The 15795-nt window shown below is 38.6% G+C and overlaps 1 pseudogene; it reads left to right on the top strand.

Moving 5' to 3' along the window:
- The first annotated feature begins 8754 nt into the window (after positions 1-8754).
- On the top strand, positions 8755-9974 carry LOC148203163 (25S ribosomal RNA; annotated as a pseudogene).
- The last annotated feature ends 5821 nt before the right edge of the window (positions 9975-15795 follow it).

The following is a 15795-nucleotide window of genomic DNA, read 5'->3' as shown; positions in this document are numbered from 1 at the left end:
AAATCCCAAGGTTGCAGGTAACCATTGTTTGTTGTTTCAGGTGCACAAGGAAGAAAAGATTGGAAGAGGAGGAGAAATTCCTGATGATTGGGAGAAAAGAAGACCCCAACTTGGTACACCTGTGAGAATGAAAAACAAGTTGTGGGTTGTGAAGGGCTTTAAAGAGAAGGAGATGATAGAGATAGAGTCTCCACATTCTAGAAGGACCAAAATAGTTCACAGGAAACAGCTGAGGAGTTGGTGGGATGACAACATCAACTATAAAGAAGGAACTTGAGCTTGACTGGGTTAAGCTAATGACGTTAAAAGAGCGCTTGCTGGGAGGCAACCCAGTGGATTTAAGAACTTTTTAATTTTTCTTTGGTTTGTAAATTTTTAATCTGTTGAACATTACTTTGTCATTATTTTTGGAGATAACATCTACTGAAGGATGCTAGTTTGACATACCATCTACTGAAGGATGCTAAGTTGTAACACCTACTGATGGGTGTTGGTGAGAAAATTTAGCACCTACTGATGGGTGTTGGTAAGTTGTAACACCTACTGATGGGTGTTGGTGGATTTTGGGTCAGGCTCGTGACGTTAAACAAGCGCTACCTGGGAGGCAACCCAAATGATTGATTGTTTTTGTTTGTTTTATTTTAGTTAGGGTTTGCATAAGTATTTTAAACATTGAATTGCAGGGAACCAGTGAGGGGCATGTCTAGGAGGCGCGTAGGTTAAAAAAAGAAGGAGAAGAGCACTTCACGAAAGTGCCGCTGAGCGGTACTATCGCAGAGTGGGCTTTGGTTACCCTTTAGCGGAACCCGAGCCCATTAGGGTATTTTTATACCCTAAGCTGCGCAAATGCTTTTATTTTCAGGCTCTTCTCTGCACACACACTCCTACATACCTTTTCAAAGGTTCTCTACAACTTTTCCCTCATCCCTCTTTAGAAAATCTCCCTTCCACTCACTTGCTCACTAGTTTTCCATCTAAGTTTGGGGTTGGGAGAGAGCATCATTGAAGGGGCTGATTTCTTCATTGTGGTTTACTAATGCTTTACAATGTATCTTTTGGTTTTGTGAATTATGTTTGATGCAGGGATGGCCTCCTCATCGGGCAAAAAGAATCAAGACTATAAGATCCAAGAAGTGGAAGATACAGAGGACATCTCAGATTGATGAGGAGCTGAGATAGCATTTACGGATGAATGCTATCATATGCTTATGCTTTTGTTGGTTTAAGTTTTCTAAACTTATTTATTTTTTGTTTTAGATTAGGGTTTGAGGTACTCTATTGGAAACATGGTTTGTTATGATGGTTTGCTATTAACTGTGATTGTGTGATAAGTAATGCTTGATGATGATTAGTGATTGATTGATGTTGAGATAGATGTGCACATAAAATGCTTATACAGGTGATTCACAAGCTTTGTGAACAAATGCAGGATATCATGATTGTGATTGTGAAATTAAGCAGGATGTGTATGTCAAATGTGAATGAGCTTATATGTGAGGTTTTGAGCTCCAGAGTTTTTGGTATGATTGAATGCTATTACTTTGAAAGCATGAATGACTTTGCCCAGGTTTTCTATGATTGAATCAATTGCTTATTTTGCATCATGTGATCAAGGCCGTTTGTTGGAACCCTTTTTATTGGCCAAATTCATAAAGTTAGCCCACTAAAAGAGAACACTTTGTGTTCTATCCTTTGAACCCTTAGCCTTGAACATACACTGAAACCCTTGATTGAAAATCTTTACCTTGAGTTAAGTAGAAAATCTTGTGTGGTATTGTTAAATGTTCAAGTTTGGGGTTGTTGGGAAAACATGAAAAAGGAAAAGCATTGAGCTAAGAGCTAAAAAGTAAGAATATGCAAAGAAGAAGAAAAAAAAAGAAAAGAAAAGAAAAAGAAGCAAAGCTCAATGCAAATGCAAAAGAAAGTTGGGAATGAATAAGAATAATTGTGTTGTTATGATTCTCTTAACTCAAGGATTTTGTGATCCAGAAAAACCAATTTTCTTGTTAGCCCAGCCACATTATAAGCCATTGAAAAGTCCTTGTGATGATGCATGCTTGTGAATGTTTTTGATTATGGTAAAATGAAAGGCAAAGTTGATTCATGTAACATTGTGATAGTGGAGTGAATGAGTGAAACACTTTACCTCTTATACACTTGCGTGTTGAGTGAAACACTTTACCTAGTGAGGAAATATTCCATAAGCACATGAACATCCATGCTTAATGGATTGATCATTAATGAAAAATAGCATTTGTTGGAATTTAAATGACTTTGTGAACACTAAAGCATGTGCACATCTTGATTGAACTCTTGGTCATAAGTTTGAGTGAAGTTGTTACTTATCTTGAAAAAGAGGATTTTTGAATGAGTGAACCATCATATGAATTGGTGGAAGATTGAGTTACATCTTGTTTGCTTGAGGACAAGCAAAGTTCTAAGTTTGGGGTTGTGATAAGAGTTGAAAAACTGTTATTTTCATGCTTAAAATTGACACAAAAAGCAACCTTTACACTTAGAAACTGGCTTGAAATCATGCTTTTATCCATATTTTCATAAATAAGAGAGCTGGACAGGTTTATGCTTGATTTCAGTGTTTTTGTGCAGGTTTTAAGGTGAATTTAGTGAAAGAAGTGAAGAAAGAGAGCGATGGAATCAGAAAAGTCAACCAGAAACCAGAAAAGTCAACCAGTCAACCAGAAAAGTCAACCAGTCAACCAAAAAGTCAACCAGTCAACCAGAATACGAAAAAGGTCAACCAGACGAGTTTTGGGCCAATTTTATGCGATTTTATGATCTGTTTGGGCCTGGACCCGTTTTCTATTATTTTTATGTCCTATTTAAAGACCTAGATGTCTTAGGGTTGGTATCTTTGGCAAAAACGAAGCAAACACTCTCTTTTTCACCCCTTGGGGGTAGATTGGGAGATGATGACAGCTCTCCTCTTCTCTCTCTCGGGTTTTTCTATCTCTTTCATTCTTTCATTATTATTCATTTAGTTTCACCATGAATATGGTGAACTAAACCTTGTATGTTTGTTGGGGAATCAATGTAATCTTTTGAAGCTCTCATATATGGAATTTGTGCTTGCATCTTAATCTAAGATTTATGCTTTCTTTCATCATTAGTTAGGGTTTTTCCTCTTTGCTTAATGCTTGCTTTGTTTAACTCATTCAATGCATGATTATTGATTTTGTCGATACGGGAACGTACGGGGAAGTCTAGATCCGGGGAATTTCTCCCAATAAGTATATTGGTTGCCTTAAGCTCCTGTGCTAAATAAACTAATTATTAGGAATGCTAGGAATCGTATGAACTCGTAATTAGGGAGAAGCCTTCTTAAAAGGTAATTTAGAGAGTGGCATTAACAATGATGAATTGAATGTTGAATTCCTAAAATATATGAGAATGGATAAGATGAATTTGATAAACCCCAACAACATATTCATCCATATATTTCATTGAAAGTGCTTGTCTTTTGTTTTAGCCATTGATCAACCTCATGCATACATGTTTATTTTCGTCTTTTGCATAGTAAAATCCAATTATTTTGTTCTTAAGTCTTAGCTAATCAACAAATCACATAACTAAACTAGGCCGTGAGTCCTTTGGGAGAACGATACTTGGTCTTACCGAGTTTATTACTTGAAACGATTCGGTCATACTTGCCGATTGTTCAACAAGTTTGTGACATCATATTTTGGTGATCATAAATTTGTCCATCAACTATTTTTCATGAATGATCAATCAACTAAGCATGGATGTTCTTATGTATTCATGTAATCTTTCCTCACTAGATAAAGTGTTTCACTCAAACACACAAGTGTATAAGAGGTAATCACTCATTCACTCTACTATCACAATGTCACATGAATCAACTTTGCCTTTCATTTAACCACAATCAAAAACACTTACTAGCAAGCATCATCACAAGGACTTTTCTATGGCTTATAACGTGACTGGGCTAACAAGAAAATTAGTTTTTCTAGATCACAAAACCCTTGAGTTAAGAGAAACATATAAACACCATCATTCTTATTTATTCCCAACTTTCTTTTGCATTGAGCTTTGCTTTTTCTTTTCTTTTCTTTCTATTTTTCTTTTTCTTTTCACATACTTAATTATTAGCTCTTAGCTCAATGCTTTCAATTTCCCTTTCTATTTTCCAACAACCCCAAACTTGAACATTTGTCAATACCACAAAATATTTTCTACTTAACTCAAGGTAAAGCTTTTCAACAAGGGTTTTCAAATCATGTTCAAGGCTAGAGGTTCAAAGGATAGAACACATAGTGTTCTCTTTTAGTGGGCTAAATTTATGAATTTGGCTAATAGAAGGGTTATCAACAAATGGCCTTGATCATATGATGCAAACAAGCAAGTAATTCAATCATAGAAAACCTGGGCAAAGTCATTCATGCTTCGAAGGGAATAACATTCAATCACACAAACTCTGGAGCTCAAAACCTCACATATTAGCTCATTCACATTTGACATACACATCCTGCTTAATATCATAATCACAATCATAACTCATGCATTTGTTCACAAAGCTTGTGAACCACCTGTATAAGCATATAATGTGCACATCTCAACATCAATCTATATCAAAGCATCATCAAGCATTACTTTATCAAACAATCACAATCACAATCACAAGCAAACCATCATAACAGACAAAGTTTTCAATTGAGTACATCAAACCCTATTCTAAAAACATAAGTAAGTTCAGAACCAAACAAAAGCATAAGTCCTGCTCTAGTTATGATAGCATTCATCAGTAAATGCTATCTCAGCTCCTCATCAATCTGAGCTGTCATCTGTGTCCTCCTCTTCTTCCTCATCTTCAGCATCCTTAAATGCATGATCATCATCATCATCATCTTCATCCATCTCCATAGCTGAAGCTTCAGCTGCTCCAGCTCTGCTGCCTTGTACTTGCTCTTCTGGCCAAGCTACCACATTATGAAACTCCTCCATAGTCCACCTGTGTGTTGGAGGTGTACCATACATTCCAACAATCATCTCAGTAGTGGCCACCTCCCTCTGTGGATAGACTGTAACTGTGCACCTATAAGAGACATGTACATGTCCCTCATTTGGAAAGGTTCTGCTTCATGTGTCTCAACAGATGCCTGACTCTATGCTTGCCCTCTTTCTCTGCGAGTACGGCGTGGTGGAACTGGCTGAGCTGCTTCCTCACCTCCACAGTATTATCTATAATAAGCCTCATCAATTGCTTTCCTTGGCCTTTCAAATGGTGGAGCAGAAGTATCCACCCAGCTATCTTGTAGAGGTGTGTGATTAAAGAAGGATGTCCTAAGGGTGCTTTGTTGTTTGTTGTGTTAGCACACACCCTTATCTCATCAGCTATTACCTGTCCAATATTAACATTCAAGTTTCTGATTGCACAGTAAAGGAGGAGTGCCCTACTAAGAGTAATGTCTGACACATGAGAACATGGCTGAATGCTGGCATGAGAAAATGCCATCCAATACTTTGCAAGAGGAGTCAAGTCAGTTCTCCAAATGTTCACCACAACGCCAGTTCTATTCCTCTGAAAATGTCCTCCAGGTACACATAAAACTCTCTCCACATCATCAAAATCAGCGCCTTCTTCCATACAAAGAGCAAACTGGCACTGCTCACCAACCCACATAGTATCCAAGAAGTTGTTGATGGAATCAGGATCATACCTAATAGCATGGCCTCTGACATAGCCTAGGTAATTCTCAGTTGGATAATCACCAATCTTTCTTGCATTAGTGTAGAATTCTTTCACCACAGCTATATTGGCAAGTGTAGGGTATGTGGCTAGCTTCCCCCAATCATTCCCTAACAATTGCTCTCCAAATTGAGGAGCAAAGTTAGGTATCATTCCAACCTTTCTCTCCATAAGGAGTCTCCTATCTTGGACCACCTTAAAGTGCTTCTCATGTTTGCGAGATAGGAACCTACTAGAATGGGGTTGTTCTGGTTCCTTTTCTTTTCTTTTGAATGCCATGGTTTTCATTCTTTTGCCTGAAGAGGATGTCATTCCTACATCAAACACAGATATAAAACCACAAAACATGTTGTTAATCATTAGTAAAACACAGATAACACCTTATTTCGAAGCTAAACCACCGCTGAGGGTTAAAATCACCCCTCAGCGCCACCAGTGCATCAATCCAGAACGCAACTCAGCAAAAACAGCATGTCTGTCCGAGTGCCGCTCAGCGGCAATTTACCCCTGAGCGGTGTGATGAGAGGGTCGCACCTCACACAAAAGTTGATTGCATAAAAGAATGTAGTATAGCTAGGAATTGACTCCTAGGTCTTCCCTCAAGGACCAATTGTGGTTCAGTCTCAAATCAAACACGTAGTGGGGGGGGGTTGTGAAAGGTTTGTGACTGTAATTGAACTTAAATTAAAATGGAAATTAAACACAACTAAATATGATTGACGGTATTCCAGTGCATGAAAACATTAAACTGAACATTGCAACAGATAAATATCCAAACACAATTCATCACCAAAAAGAAAAGAAAATCAATTCAACCTATAATGTAAACCATTCTTAGGCAAAAGAAATAAAAGAAAATAAATTTTTCTCTACCATTAACCGTGACCCATGTGCATCTACCCAAAGGGTTTGAAATTGCAAATGCTTCTAAAAGTCCTCTCTAGCCGTGACATGTTGAGCTTCCAAAATGAAAAACCTGATAAGCCCTTAAAAGCCATGACACCACTACTGCTGGAACGTAATCTACTTCTCATACTCAAGCAATTGGTTAACGTGCTCACCATTCCAGCAAAGATAATCTACTTCATCATTTCTCAAAGTAAATAAATTAATCCAAAGAAAATGAAACTGGGGTAGCCTTTCTCCGTGGCCTTCCCGTGACAACACCTCTCCCTAATTTAAAAGAAAACTAACTCCCTTGATGTGATCGTGTGCCATCTTCCAGCAAACTAAAATACACCTTGCCTTCTACTTCCATGATGTTCTACACCGTACACCTACTAAAATGAAAATCAACACCTCTCTTTTCTCCAATTAAAAATGAATCATCACAGTGCAGTGAGTCAGCTATTGTTAGAATTAAAAGATGAAAAGAACAAAGTGTTGTAACCACATGGCATCAGCAACGAGAATTCAGAAAAGATGCTAAAAATCATTCGATTCCTTCATTTCAATTTTCGGAGAAAATATTCAAAAACCCGAGAAAAAGCAAAGCAAAGTGTGTCAAAATGGCAAAGCGGCGGCTTAATTCCCTCCCGTGACCGAAAGTTCCTTTTTCCTACTGGACAACAACTGAATGCTTAAAGACTAATGTGCACAGCAAAAATATTGCTCACGCCCCATTCTCTCTGACCGAGTGCACAACGTTCAACAACCCCTTTCATTTTAAAATAAAATGAGCCTCCAATAAAAATGAAAATGCAATGAGAATTTAGCCAAAGGAACAAAACATAAGCTCTTCTTTTTCTTTTTCCATTAAAAACAGCGTTCTAAGAAAACCAAGGTCAGAATGAGAGAGTAAGTGGCAAGTGGCGGCCGTCTCCTTTTGTTTTTCAACCTACTGGATGTGAAAGCCTCCTCTCTTGCTGGACCTTCTATCTCTGTGTGCACCCCTCCAAAGATGCTGGCAGTAGGACCGTGAACGTGGACTTCCTCAAAGCGTGTTGGACCGCGGAGGCTTTCTTCCTGTTGGACACACCCCTTTTTCTCACCGTCACACCACTTTAATGCTAGCTGGAAAATGAATGAAGATGGTTGGCCTGCTGCCCCTTGGAAGTGCTTTGGGCCGTGTAGTGCATTCCCAAAAAAAATAAATCCACACCTCCTCTCTCATCTTAGTTTAAACTATATTTGATGTGGCATTTTCTTTTGACCTCCAAATGTCCCAAATAATATCCAACAATTTCCCTACAATTAATAATGCAAATAATTAGTCTTAAATAATTCAAATTAATTCAAATAAGAATTTCTGATCAAATTAAGCACAATTAGGAAAAGTGGGAAAATACTAGACGTTTAAGCCCAATTCCCTGATTAATTCTAGCACAATAAACTAAGTGAAGTGAACAAAATATTGACTCATCACGGTGACTCTGTAGATTTTTGAAAACTTCATTTTTAACCTGTCCTAACTCCACCCACATGCAATTTTCAGTTTTCCAAATCAAAATCATTCAGTTTAATCGGTTCAAACATCAATTATATCATCAAATCATGCATAGAAATCAAAACCCCTAAAGATTCATGCTTTAACAATCAAATTCAAACTCAAGAACCCTAGAATGAAAAATGCTTGATTAGCTACCTAGACAGTTGAGTGGTTTGTTGATTAGCTAAGACTTGCAACACAGATTGATTAAGTTTTAAATGCAAATACTCAAAAGTAAATATGAAAGCATGGATTGATCAATGGCTAGAAGAAACAAAACACGTTAATTGAAATATATGGAAGATTATGTTGTTGAGGTTTATCAATTTCATCCTATCCACCCTCATGTATTCAGGAATTAATCTTTCTTATCATTAATGTTAATGCCACTCTCATGCAGCCCCTAACCGGTCTACCGGTCGACTTGAGACATTTACCGACGCGGATTGAGACGGTGGCCCAAGCCCGGGCTGTTCAAATGCTCATGGAGACGTCATCGTTGCGATTGTGGACGACAGCACGTGCCTTAGGCGTGTCTCGGCACGTGCGTGCTCCGGGTGACGGCCTATGGGCTCCACATTCGGCCCGTCCTGAAACACGGACCAAGGAGTCTGACATGTGTGCGAGTCAACGGGTGCATAAACCCGTAAGGCGTAAGGAAGCTGATTGGTGGGATCCCCTTGTGGGTTGCACCGCCGACCGACCCTGATCTTCTATGAAGGGTTCGAGTGAGAGCATACCTGTTGGGACCCGAAAGATGGTGAACTATGCCCGTGTGGGGCGAAGCCAGAGGAAACTCTGGTAGAGGCTCGCGCGATACTGAAATGCAAATTGTTCATCTGACTTGGGTATAGAGGTGAAAGACTAATCGAACCATCTAGTAGCTAGTTCCCTCCGAAGTTTCCCTCAGGATAGCTCGAGCCCACGGGCGAGTTCTATCGGGTAAAGCCAATGATTAGAGGTATCGGGGCCGCAACGCCCACGACCTATTCTCAAACTTTAAATAGGTAGGACGGTGAGACTGCTCTATTGAGCCATGCCACGGAATCGAGAACTCCAACTGGGTCATTTTTAAGAAGATGAACTGACGATGCAGGATGAGAAGGAAGTTTGGTTACGGTGCCCAACTGCGTGCTAACCTAGACCCCACAAAGGGTGTTAGTCGACTAAGACAGCAGGACGTTGGTCATGGAAGTTGAAATCCGCTAAGGAGTGTGTAACAACTCACCTGCCAAATCAACTAGCACCGAAAAAGGATGACGCTAAAGCGCGCGACCTATACTCGGCCGTCGGGGCAAGGACTAAGCCTCGATAAGTAGGCGGGCGCGGCGGTCGCTGCAAAACCCAGGGCGTGAGCTCGAGCGGAGCGGTCGTCGGTGGAGATCTTGGTGGTAGTAGCAAATATTTAAATGAGAAATTTGAAGGCCGAAGAAGGGAAAGGTTCCATGTTAACGACACTTGCACATGGGTTAGTTGAGCCTAACGGACGGGGAAAGCTAGTCTGATAGCACTTTCAGCGCGTACTCTAAAAGGGAATCAGGTTAAAATTCCTGAATCGGGACGTGGCGGCTGCCGACAACGTTAAGGAGTCTGAAGACGTCGGCGGGGCCCCCCGGAAAGAGTTATCTTTTCTGTTTAACAACTTGCCCACCCTGGAAACGGCTGAGTTGGAGGTAGGGTCCAGCGGCTAGAAGAGCACCGCATGTCGCGTGGTGTCCGGTGCGCCCTTGGCGGCCCTTGAAAATCTGGAGGACTGAGTGCCTCCCATTCCTGGTCCTACTCATAATCGCATCAGGTCTCCAAGGTGAACAACCTCTGGTCGATGGAACAATGTAGGCAAGGGAAGTCGGCAAAATGGATCCGTAACCTCGGAAAAAGGATTGGCTCTGAGGGCTGGGCACGGGGGTCCCAGTCTCGAACCCGTTGGCTGTCAGTGGATTGCTCGAGCTGCTTCCGCGGCGAGAGCAGGTCGTCACGTGCCGGTCGGGGGACGGATTGGGAATGGGCCTGATACGCTGTCGTTGAAGCTATCAAATTAATACTACTTTTCAAGGCAACTTCAGTATTGCCAAGTAGTATTCAAGAAAGTAGATAGGGTTAAAGTAACCCTGAGTCGTCTCCCAACGAACACGAAATTGCTTTCGAATATCTGACTCTTATGAATGTTATGCAATGCTTATGAACAAAAGTAATGGCTGAAGAATGTTTAAAGAATAAATAAGAAACTTAAAAACAGTTATGATTAAATAGGCTAATTCCACTACTTTTTCAAGATAGATTCATCATCTGTTATTCACGAATAATTGTTCAATTAATTATTGTTTAAGTTTCAAATTAATTAAAGTACATTCTTAATTAATTTGAGGGCGATCATGCATTTAACCAAAGTAAATTCTCAATCAAATGCAAAACCTTTCTAGATTATTCACTATAAATGCAACCAAAGTACATTCTCAATCAAATTCTATTGTGTTTAATCATGTCTATTCTTAAATCCCCTAACCAAGTTAAAAGTTAATCAATCAAATTAAATTCTCAATTAATTATAGTTGAAATTATTACTACCAACCAAAGTACATTCTCAATTGATAGTAAAAACCATTTAATCATATGAAAGTTCCTAAATTAAATCAAAGTAGATTCTTAATTAAACCTAGAAATCCTAGAACTCATATAATCAATATGCATGTAGATTCAAACACATTATGATGCAAAAAACTTTACTTTTAACAAGATAGAGAGATGAAAGATAGAGAGAGAACAACTTAAATCAATAATCAAAGTAAACAATTGCATTAACTGAACGTAACCTCATAATCCATCATGGAATTACAGCAGAACAACCTTAGATGCTTAGTTCTCCATGAATGGAGTTGAATAAAAGATGAAATAAGAGAGAGAAGTAGTGAATGAATGAATGAAGTAAAGTTCTCTTTTCTACCTCCCCTAGGTCTCTTTATATAGGGCTTGATTGGACTTGGACTCTGAATATTCAGTTGACAGAATCTTTTATCTTATATCTTCCAAATAACTAGAAGATTTAGATAATTATAATATTATTTGGAAGACATTTTCTCTTGGTATTCCCAATTAAATTATTTCAACAACTGACTTTTATCTTTTAGCTTTTTCTAAATTTTCCAAAATTACACATAAGCCCCAAAATTTCATCTATTTGCACTTTAACCAAACTGAATTCCCCAAACTTGCTCAAAGGCCCTAGTTTGACCAGCTTTGACCAGAGGAAGACGTAGCCAATGAGGGTCTGCCAGGTGGCAACCCTCTTTCTCACCTAATTAGGGTTGCCTGATGTAGGGAGGAGAAGGATTTGTGCTCTATGCCGTGAAGGAAGGTGATAACGGTTGAAAAACCATTATTTTTATGCTTAAAATTGATACCAAAAGCAACCTTTAAGACTTAGAAACTAGCTTGAACTCATATTTTTGCTTTAGTTTTGTGAATAAGAGAGTAAAAAGTGAATTTAATGGTTTTGTGCAAGATTCCCTTGATTTTGTAGGCTAATTGAATGATTTGAAAGAAGAATTGAAGTACCGAATGATTGGAATGTTGAAAAGTCAACCAGAAACCAGAAAAGTCAAGCAGTCAACCAGAAAAGTCAACCAGTCATCCAGAAAAGTCAACCAGTCAATCAGAATGCTGAAAAGTCAACCAGAATATAGAAAAAGTTCCGCTGAGCGGCACTTTTCAGGTGCTAAAATCACCGCTGAGGGGCAAAAACAGCAGTTGGGGGCAAAATGGATTATGCTCTACTACCGCTCAGCAGTAAAATACCGCTAAGCGCCATTCTAAGTGGGCTTGGACCGGTTTTCTGTTACTTTTACGGGCTTGGGCCTAATTTTCTATATTTTTAGAATAGTATATAAGCTTTAGTACGTCCTAGGGTTTGTATCTTTGGCGGAGATGAAGCAAACACTCTCTTTTCCACCCCTTGAAGGAAGATCTTGGATGCTCAGGCTACCTCCTCATCTTTCTAGGGTTCTATCTTTCTTTCATTCATTATTGTTCATCTAGTTTCACCATGAATATGGTGAACTAAACCTTGTATTGTTGTTGGGGAATCAATGTAGTCTTGTGAAACTCTCATATATGGAATTTGTGTTTTAACATCTTATTTTAAAATATATGCTTTATTTCATCATTAGTTAGGGTTTTTCCTCTTTGCTTAAAGCTTGCTTTGTTTAACTCATTCAATGCCATGATTATTGATTTTGTCGATATGGGAACGTACGGGGAAATCTAGATCCGGGGAAATTCTCCCAATAGCATATTGCCTAGACATTGGAATATGAGGGTTGGTTGCCGTTAAGCTTCTCCACTTCAGAATTAATTATTAGGGATGCTAGGAATTGTATGAACTCGTAATTAAGGATAGGCCTTTTTGCAAGGTGATTTAGAGAGTGGCATTAGCAATTGATGAAAAGAATGATGAATTCCTATAGTATATGAGAATGGATAAGATGAAATTGATAACCCCAACAGCATACTCATCCATCTAATTCATTAAAGTGTTTGTATTCCTCTTTTCCATTGATCAAATTCATGCATACATGTTTACTTATTGTCTTTTGCATTTGAAACTTATAACAATTTGTTAACAAGTCTTAAATAATCAACAAATCATATAGCTAACAAGGCCGTGAGTCCTTTGGGAAAACGATACTTGGTCTTACCTAGTTTTATTACTTGATACGATTCGGTCACACTTCCCGATTGTTAAACAAGTTTGTGGCGTCGTTTTTCGGTGTTCATAAATTTGTCATCAAGATTTTGGTGCCGTCGCCGGGGACTCGTGGTTTAACTAGTTCATTTGTGTGATTATTGATTATCTTTGACTAGAATTTTGAATTTTGAAATTTGAATTTCTGTTTTTATTTTTTTCTGTATTTATTTTTATTTTATTTTATTTTTATTTTTTGTTTTATTTTTATTTTTATTTTCTGTTTTTATTTTTTCTGTTTTTATCTTTTTATCTCTGAATCTTATATCTTCTTTTATATATTTTTGTGCTAATGATGCACAAATTTATGATCACCAAAATATGATGTCACAAACTTGTTTAACAATCGGCAAGTATGACCGAATCGTTTCAAGTAATAAACTCGGTAAGACCAAGTATCGTTCTCCCAAAGGACTCACGGCCTAGTTTAGTTATGTGATTTGTTGATTAGCTAAGACTTAAGAACAGAACAAAATAATTGGATTTTACTATGCAAAAGACGAAAATAAACATGTATGCATGAGGTTGATCAATGGCTAAAACAAAAGACAGACACTTTCAATGAAATATATTGATGAATATGTTGTTGGGGGTCAATTTCATCTTATCCACTCTCATATATTTTAGGAATTCAACATTCAAGTCATCATTGTTAATGCCACTCTCTAAATTACCTTTCAAGAAGGCTTCTCCCTAATTACGAGTTCATACGATTCCTAGCATTCCTAATAATTAGTTTTTTTAGCACAGGAGCTTAAGGCAACCAATATACTATTGGGAGAAATTCCCCGGATCTAGACTTCCCCGTACGTTCCCGTATCGACAAAACCAATAATCATGCATTGAATGAGTTAAACAAAGCAAGCATTGAGCAAAGAGGAAAAACCCTAACTAATGATGAAAGAAAGCATAAGTCTTAGATTAAGATGCAAGCACAAATTCCATGTATGAGAGCTTCAAAAGATTACATTGATTCCCCAACAAACATACAAGGTTTAGTTCACCATCATCTAGATGAACAATAATGAAAGAATGAAAGGCAAAACCCTAGAAAGGTGAAGAGGTAGCCTGAGCATCCAAGATCCTCCTTCAAAGGGGTGGAAGAGAGAGTGTTTGCTTCGTTTCTGCCAAAGATACAAACCCTAGGACGTCCTAAAGCTTATATACTATTCTAAAATTACAGAAAATCTAGGTCCAAGCCCATAAGTGTGCCGCTCAGCAGTAAAGTGCCGCTCAGCGGTGAGTGCGTGAGTAGTTTCTTCCCCTCAGCGGCCATTTTGCCCCTCAGCGGTTCCAACGTGAACTCCTGAGTGCCGCTCAACGGTAAACTGCCGTTGAGCGGCAGTTGCGGCTTCTCCTTTTGCACTTTTTGATGTCTTTTCTGATTCCATCTCTCTCCTTCTTCACTTCTTTCACCAAATTCACCTTAAAACCTGCACAAAAACACTGAAATCAAGCATAAACCTGTCCAGCTCTCTTATTTATGAAAATATGACTAAATGCATGACTTCAAGCTAGTTTCTAAGTGTTAAAGGTTGCTTTTAATATCAATTTAAGCATGAAAATAACAGTTTTTCAACTGTTATCAGCTAACTAATTCTTCTAGGGATTTGTTTTCTTGTGTATGTAGGAAGCAATCCGAACTAGAAGCAAGAAAACTGTAGAACCTCTTCTTGAAGGTTTAGACGAGAGTAGACGGAGGAGAAGAATCCGTACATCTAGAGAACTTTTTCCTTCTCCGGAAACTCTGTTTCAACCATGACCACAAGGTTCTGACCATAGCACTGAGAATATGGAGAATAATAATGCTAGAAGAACTCTTGCAGATTACACTAATATAGCTGGACCTCAGCATTTCAATAGCATAGCAAGACCAAGAGCCAATGCAGCTAATATGGAGGCGAAACCGGCATTAATCCAACTGGTGAAGAGTAATCAATTTAATGGGTTGTCTCACGAAAGCCCATATGAGCACCTCACAACTTTTAATGAGATTTGCAACACGGTGAAAATAAATGGGGTGCTGGACGAAGCAATCAAACTTAGCCTGTTTCCATTCTCATTAGGAGGCAACGCTAAGCTTTGGTTGAATTCTTTTTCCAGAAGGAAGCTTTACAGAGTGGGAAGAAGTGGTGACAAAGTTCCTAAACAAATACTTTCCACAATCAAAGGTAAATAAAGGAAAGCAAGAGATTTCATCATTCAGGCAAGGCATGGAGGAATCACTGGGTCATGCATGGGACATATATAAAAGCTTATTAAGAAAGACTCCTACGCATGGATTTGACGAAGTGGAAGTAGTCCTAATCTTCCTTGGAGGTCTTGGTTCACAAACCAAGATGATGCTTGATGACTCAGCAAGAGGAAATATCAAATGGAAAACTCCAGAGGAAGCTACTAAAATCATTGAAAATATGGCTACTAGTGATAATGAGCTGAATAGTGAAAGAGGAGCTCCTATTCAACAAAAAGGAGTTCTACAGTTACCAACTAATGATGCCTTGCTAGCACAGAACAAGATACTAACTCAACAACTGGAGACTCTTACAAAAACACTTGCACAACTGCCAAAAGAGTTAAAGACTGTTGCACAGGTTCAATCACAGTTGTGTGAATTATGTGGGGGTGACCATATTAATGGTCAATGCGCCTTTCCAGTAGAAGCCTTAGAGGATGTTAACTTCATGGCGAATCAATACCGTCATGGGAATTTTAATCAAGGGTGGAAACCACACCCAAGCATTGGTCAAGGACAAAGTGGGCAAGCTGGACAAATTGGGCAATTTAACAAGCAACAGCAACAACCAACCTTATGGCAACAGATTTCTATACTTAATGAAAGATCAATAAGGATGGAAGAAACTCTTCATCAGCTCATACAGAAAACTGAGTCTACTCAAAAGA

Source organism: Vigna umbellata, chromosome 2 (genome assembly GCF_029865625.1).
Source record: "Vigna umbellata cultivar VRB3 chromosome 2, Vumbellata_1.0, whole genome shotgun sequence".
NCBI classification, from domain to species: domain Eukaryota; kingdom Viridiplantae; phylum Streptophyta; class Magnoliopsida; order Fabales; family Fabaceae; genus Vigna; species Vigna umbellata.
Note: the sequence above shows the minus strand (reverse complement) of the source record. Positions and strands in the feature narration are given on the sequence as shown.